Source organism: Arachis ipaensis, chromosome B08 (genome assembly GCF_000816755.2).
Source record: "Arachis ipaensis cultivar K30076 chromosome B08, Araip1.1, whole genome shotgun sequence".
Taxonomy (NCBI): domain Eukaryota; kingdom Viridiplantae; phylum Streptophyta; class Magnoliopsida; order Fabales; family Fabaceae; genus Arachis; species Arachis ipaensis.
The window spans coordinates 13,263,958-13,271,296 of NC_029792.2; the positions used below are offsets into that span (position 1 = coordinate 13,263,958).

Genomic DNA, 7,339 nt, shown 5'->3' on the forward strand with positions numbered 1-7,339 from the left:
ATTCGAGAAGAGGTGAAAGTTCAACATAAATGATCTTTGGCTTTTAGAAATATATATATGCAAAAAAAAGAAGGAAAAAAAAAAGAATATTGACACATCAAATAAAGAAGAAAATAAAAGAGAAATAAAAAATAAAAAAATTAAAAGGAATACAAAAAAGTAAAGAATTTGAACAAAGTATATATTTTTTTTTTGTTCACTTTTATATTATTGTCGATAAAAAAGTTATTTTTTAGCTATGCTAAAAACATTCATTGATAATAGTCCAACATAATTTAAATTCTATAAGATGGTTAGCTCATAAAAATTATATCCTTTGAGAGTTTGTGTGTGCAAATTAGTTAAAGTTGGTATTATACATGATTATGTTTGTGAAACATTAATTATAAATGATTATAAATTCTCTCGTTTATATTTTTCTGTTATTGGATAAAAATTATAAATAATTTGTTCATTAACTTTTTTACGTTTATTTGTTATTAGGAACAGAAAAGATGTAAGTTAAAAAATATTTATCAGATTAAATATCAATATAATAAAAAAGATTGAGAAAAAATGCTTTTATATACTATTCTTTCAATAAATATATATGTTAATATTTTTATATACAAACTATACATAAATATAGTAAAGTAAATTAAGTACAAGATTTGTGGGTAACAAGAACCATGCATTAGAGTTCTAATAATATAATTAAACGTTACTTATATTAGTTGGTATTCGTGTATTGTACGCTTACAATATAAAATATTTTTATTAAAATTTTAATTTTTTATACATAAAATTTTTTTCAAATTAAAAGTTACAACTATTATTATCAATAAATAAGTACCAATAAATTTTTATAATCGAATAATATTTGGCCCGAACGTAGTCCGGGTTTTGCAGTATTTTATATTATATATAAACAAATTTGCCAGAGATAAACACAATCACTTAAACATTTTTCAATTGCTTGTCAAAATAAGTGGCAGCAACGAGTTTATTATTTGTATTCCAATGAGTTGATTGAGAAAAGAATTGGACCTATCAACCTTTTGATTATATCTTGATGAGGATTAAGGCATATTAGCTGCAAAAAAAAAAGGAAAAAAAAAAGCAGAGATAACACACTTGCAGAACACCAGTATACTTCTGCATAAGCTTATTCAGCTTTTGCCTTCCTTCTTTAACTTTCCAATTGATGAATAACTCTTACTATCATCCCTTCCTTCCCAAAGTTAGACTTGTATGTATTATGCAATGTGAGCTTTCATTTTCATCCTTTGTAATGTGTCCAACCATTTGGACAACCACAATGGAAAAGAAGGCAAGGGCGGATTGAGTTGTCTTCAAGTCCTAAAGTATTTTGTCCACCCCACTGCCTCTCAATTCATCACCACTTTAATTATAATTGAGTGCTCTATGATGGTTTTATTACCTGATTTTGATAATCTTCAGATCAAAGATCAAATCAAATACTATTTAGGATTTGAACTTAATAGAATTAGTTGAGATTAAAGGAGTTATCGTTTTAACTACATACATAAATTAACATTAATTATTTTTAAATTACATATAAAAATGGATTAATAAGCAAGACCATTCTTGGATTCCAAGTGCAAACCGCATATTATACATTAAAGAGCCCTATAGTCAAATATTTTGATATTCCAAACACACCAAAAATTAAGCATACTAAAAACTCTCATACATTTGCAATTACATTGTTTGCCATTAGTTTGGAAAGTCATATTATCATATACCTCCCATGCTTTATGCAAAATTTCTTGGATAAACACAGTCAAGTTACTATGAGAAGATCCACCTGTAACACCCCAATTACCCTAAGCCTTACCTCTAGCCGTAAAGCAAAGGTTAATTAAGGGTTACGACAATTCTAAGACTTATAACTATTTATATATAGAAGGGAATAATATATTCTAGAAGCCCGATGAAGGATTAAGCTCAAAAATAGATTTACAAAAGCACGAAACGTTCACACGAAGCTAACGCACAAGACTGAGAGTATAGGTGCAAGAGAAAAGAACATATATAAATATAAGAATATAATAATCATAGAGAACTAGCCGCAGCTTGCGGAGTTTAAGCCGACTAGTTACAAATAGAAAGATACAGAATTTTAGAATTAAAACAGCTTATACAACCTATCTCTCAAATAAGCCTCTAAGGCCATAAAGATAAATATACAAAAGGTGAGAGAATACTATGACGAAAGTAAAATAGAAATAAATAAGTAACGAATCATACTCCGCTCTGTCACCATATCCGCAATCTCACCGAAGTAGATTACGACCTGCATCTAAAACAACAACAAAGTATGAATGAGAACCGGAGGTTCTCAATATGGTAACAGTGCCCAATGATGTAAGATGTAAGGCCCCGGGACGCCGAAGGCAATCCTAGAACTTCACATCACATACAGATATTCAAGCTTAGAACAAAATAAATAAATATATAAAGAACTTAAACCATAAACCGGGTTATCTAAACTTAGGGAAATTCTAACTAATACTAATCACACCACTGTATCCCATAGCCTTCGCCAACCTAACTTTCGTGCGATCCCATCGCCACCGCCTACCTAACCTCCTCAGTACTAGACAATCACAATTAATGCAAACAAGTAAAACACAGATAATATTCATATACAACAAGTAGTTCAAGAAGCAGGTAGGCATGTTATACAATTAGGCAAACTCAAGTAAACAAAGCAAGCAAGCATATAGAAGATTCACATGATGAATGTCTGCCCTATTGGCTATGATATCACATGTCGGTTATTGTGCCAAACCCGACAGAAAATCCGGTCGACAACTCCCGGATTAGTCTCTCTATTGTGCATAAGGAGGAATAATTCCTTGGGATGAGTGCCCTACCACCTTCTCCTTTCAGAGGGAAACATTCCGAGGGAGAGTGCCCTACCACCTTCCTCTGGCTGCCGCATAATTCCGTGGGTTAATGCCCTACCACCTTGCAATCAGAGAGAAATCGCATTTTTAGGAGGAATAATTCCGAGGGATAAGTGCCCTACCACCTTCTCCTTTCAGAGGGAAACATTCCGAGGGATAGTACCCTACCACCTTCCTCTGGTTGCGAGAAATATGAGTGAGAAGCCCAGCTTCAACTCTCACATCCGAACATAGGCGGGAGACTGCCACAACCCCTACAACGGAGAATAATGCATATCAAAATAACATATTCAATATCAGAGGCCACTCCTCATAGTATACTTCCACTCATACTCATTCCGTCAACCATAATCATTCATAATTTCCATTCCGAACTCATTAGTTCATCAGTTTCTCAACTCGTTGTCGGTAATCACCAAGATCACTACTCTTCCTTCTCTCTCAACCAACTCATCCTTAATACACCAGAAACCTAAACCTCTGTTTGCTAACTTTTCAAAATAATGCCAGATCAACCCTCCTAGGACATTTCCCAAGTTTTACTACCCGAAAATAAGCCAAGAATCATAAAATGGTGTCACAGAAGCTTACAAGCTTGTTGGGAAGGTAAAATGGTGGAAAACAAAATTTAAGTTTGAGAAACAGGGCGTGTGCGTGCGCACGCCCAGGAGAGTTTTAAAACGTGTGTGACGCACAGGTACCAAATTTTGCAGTTCTGTTTGCTCGCACAAGGCGTGCGAACGCCCCCAACAGACTAACCTTCCCAACGTGTGCGTGCACACAATTCTGTGCGTGCGCACAGGTTGCAAAACCTCATTGGTATGCACGCACACAAGCTGTGCTAGCGCTGCAAACAGGGAGCCTTCCCCTGCGTGTGTGTACGCACAGGTCTGTGTGTGCGCACAGGTTAAAATTTTCGCAGGGTTGTGCGTGCGCAGATACCAGAAATCACAAAATTCTGCAACTTTGTAGAATTTCAGATTTTTAACACCAACTTTGAATGATCATAACTTCCTCTACAAAAACCCAAATCTTACAAACTTTATATCAAATTGAAGGGTTTTCAGTAAGCTTTAATTCTAAACAAGTTTCAACAAATTTGGAAAACTGAGGCAAAAGTTATGATCGGACAAAGTTCATCAAAAACCCACTTTTACCAAAAGTCTCAAAACTTCAACATTACCAACATTTCCAACCAAACCAAATCAAAACCTACCCAATCATCATAAACCACTACCACACACAACATCTTACCTCTTCATATCATTCTCCTCAATTTCACACCTAAATTACTCAACCATTATACCATACCTCACTACCAATCCATAACTTTCCATTCAATCATAATTCAACACTCATAATCATTATCATCCAACAACAACCTCAACAACCAAAACAAATCCTCATCAGTTCCAGTAATCATTACCAGACAAAATCTAACATTAACCAAGTCCATCATAAAACTCATCAACACCAATTACACTCAACAATCATCATCAACTACACTAACCAACCACAAAATCATCATTAACATCCGTCTTCAAATTCAACACCCACCAACACAATTCATCAATATTCATCATCTATCAATACCAAACATTACACCCAATCTCATTTCATCTCAATCTAATTATTTCACACCATATTTATCATTACAACATCATAATTCATCAATATACTCAAAAATCATCAACCCATCATAATTCATCATAAATCATCATTTAACAACTCAAATCCTCAAATCATTATACATCATCATCATACAACAATTCCAACAACTAATTTAATTCAATTCTATCCTATGGGTCACTAGCCTAAGTGTCTAGAAACATTACATATTACATAAAGGAAACCGAAACCATACCTTGGCCGATTTCCAATATGCTCAAACACAAAACTTGATTCCAATCAAGCTTCCACCAAGCCCCAAACCATCAAAGCCAAACCAAAAGCCACCATCAACTCCAAAAACAAGCTTCATACATACAACATAACCATACATCAACAACTAAAGCTCATACTATACCAAACCACAAGGATAAAGGGGTTCCTTACCTTATCCAACGAGATTAGGGGTAAAATCCATCAATTACCCGCTACTAGAGATCACCTAAATAAGCAAAACCACAAAATCTACTCAAAACCACAACCTCAAAAACGCAGAAAACTAGGGGACAAAACTGGGACTTGAGCTTCGAATTCTTGCTAGAAAACCTTATATAGAAAGGAAGAGCTCGTCGAGAGCTTCGTGTGGCCACAAACGACTCATCAATCGGAGCTCCGGATCAAAAGTTATGGCTCCCAGAAGGTGGAGATGAATAATGTTCTCCTTCCTCCTCTCTTCTCTCAAAACCAGCGCCCCTCTCTTTGTGGGTTGCTGAAAATGAGCTTAAGGCTCATTAAAAGGTGCTCTTATATGTTGGGCTTGGGCCCAGCTTGGAGCCGGTTCAACCGCGTAGCGTTTTAGGTCCGTTTGGCCCACTTTGGGCCAAAACCTTTAAGATTAGTGTCCAGTCTTTGATTCTAAATTATTTTTATCCTTTCAAAACAATAAATCAATTTTCCAAAATCTTATTTTTCTAAAAACACAGTACTGGATAGACTTAAACCGGTTCGCTGTTTTTCCCAGAAAATACATTTTCTGACTCAAAAAAATTCATTGAAACCAAATTTCACCTTTATATTTTTAAATTAAAACTTCTAAATTTTGAATCTATTCCGGGCACTAAAATTATTATTTTATTAAAACGATTTTTTGTGAAAAACCCCGGTTCTTACACCACCTTCTTCTACAGATCTTTTAGCCATTTCCACTAACTTTCTTATCCTTTCTCATCTTTCTTTACATTCACCATTATTCTCATCCATTAACTCCTCTATTGCTATTTTAATATCTTCTTTCTTAACCAGTTCACCAACCTTCTCTTCCTTCCCCCAAGCAGTAGGACTTTTCACACCAACCATCACTCCAACTTTTAGTACTTTGACAACTAGTTTTTCATTCAGAAACTGGTCTGCGAATAACGATCATGTCAGCATCGGCATGCCGGCGCATATAGCTTCCAAAGTAGAGTTCCAGCCACAGTGTGTCAAGAACCCTCCAATTGAAAGATGTGACAGTATTAGTAGCTGAGGAGCCCAACCTCGAATTATAAGACTCTTACCTTCGATTCTTTCTTCAAAACCATCTTCCTTAATCCACTTTTCTAGCGCCTCTAATTGATTCCCTTCTCTAATTACCCAAATGAAGGGCCTTCTAGATTCTTCTAAGGCTAAACCAATCTCAATCAACTGAATTGCAGTTACATTACTTAAGCTTCCAAGGTAGACATAAATCACACTCTTTGGATTTTGAGAATCAAGCCAATTTTGATGCTTCCACTCTTCAACTGAAACACTGTTTCCTCTTTGAACCTTATCCAACTGATCCTTGTTGCTTAGTGACACTAGACCAACACACCACACTTTATCCTTTCTAACCTTCTTGTACATCCTTTCATACTCAGGCTCCAATTCTTGAAACGAATTCATGATTACTCCATAAGAATCACTTTCAGGTGCATAAATCTCTTCACCAAACCTGCTCCAATTCTCGTCCACCTGTGCCGGTACCTGCGATTTAGTGACTTCAATTTCGTCCGGTAAGACTAAGTACTCTGTTTTATCCTTAACACTATTCCTCACATTACTTGTATGCAAAGCATCATAACACATTAAACAGAAGCAACTACCAGCGAAAGAAACCCTTGGAATCTTGAATTTCTCAGCGATGTGGATCATGTATGGCAGACTCATATCGGAGACTATACAGCATGCCGGCAGCGACAACTCTTCGAAGATCTTTTCCACCGGTTCCCTTAGAAGACTTGCTGCGTTGAAAAAACTGAAAGCATTGCCAAGTGAATGAAGCATGTCAAGATTCTCACATCCTTCTGGCAAGCCGGCTTCTTGATATGGAAATTGAAGCTAGATTTGTCGAATCTGGTAACTGGACTGAATGTAGCGAGCGAAGGTTGATGTGAATCTTGCTGTGTTTTGCGGGGTTGTGACAACCGTGACAATAATATTGCTATTGTGTTGAAGTAATAACTTTGCTAAGTCCATCATCGGAATCAAGTGGCCTTGTACCATTAATGGAAACAGAACAAAATAGAGCTGTGGTGTTTGGGGAGCCATTTTTGTTTCCTTGGAGATGGATAATTTAGGTTTAGTGTACTGAATAATTTTACTTGGACTCTAGTTTTAATGTTTTATAAACTACATTTCTTTTTTGGTGACGTAAGTGTCTACATAGGCATAAAAAATATTATTTTTAATAAAATTATTTGATAAAATATAAAATAAAAAAATCCTTTATATTATTAAAAAATTAAAAAATAGTATAATCATCAATTCATATATAAATATATTATCTGCACACTAAAATA

At 35.2% G+C, this 7,339-nt stretch overlaps 1 pseudogene; it reads right to left on the minus strand.

Moving 5' to 3' along the window:
* LOC107611866 lies at positions 1,561-7,202 on the minus strand (annotated as a pseudogene).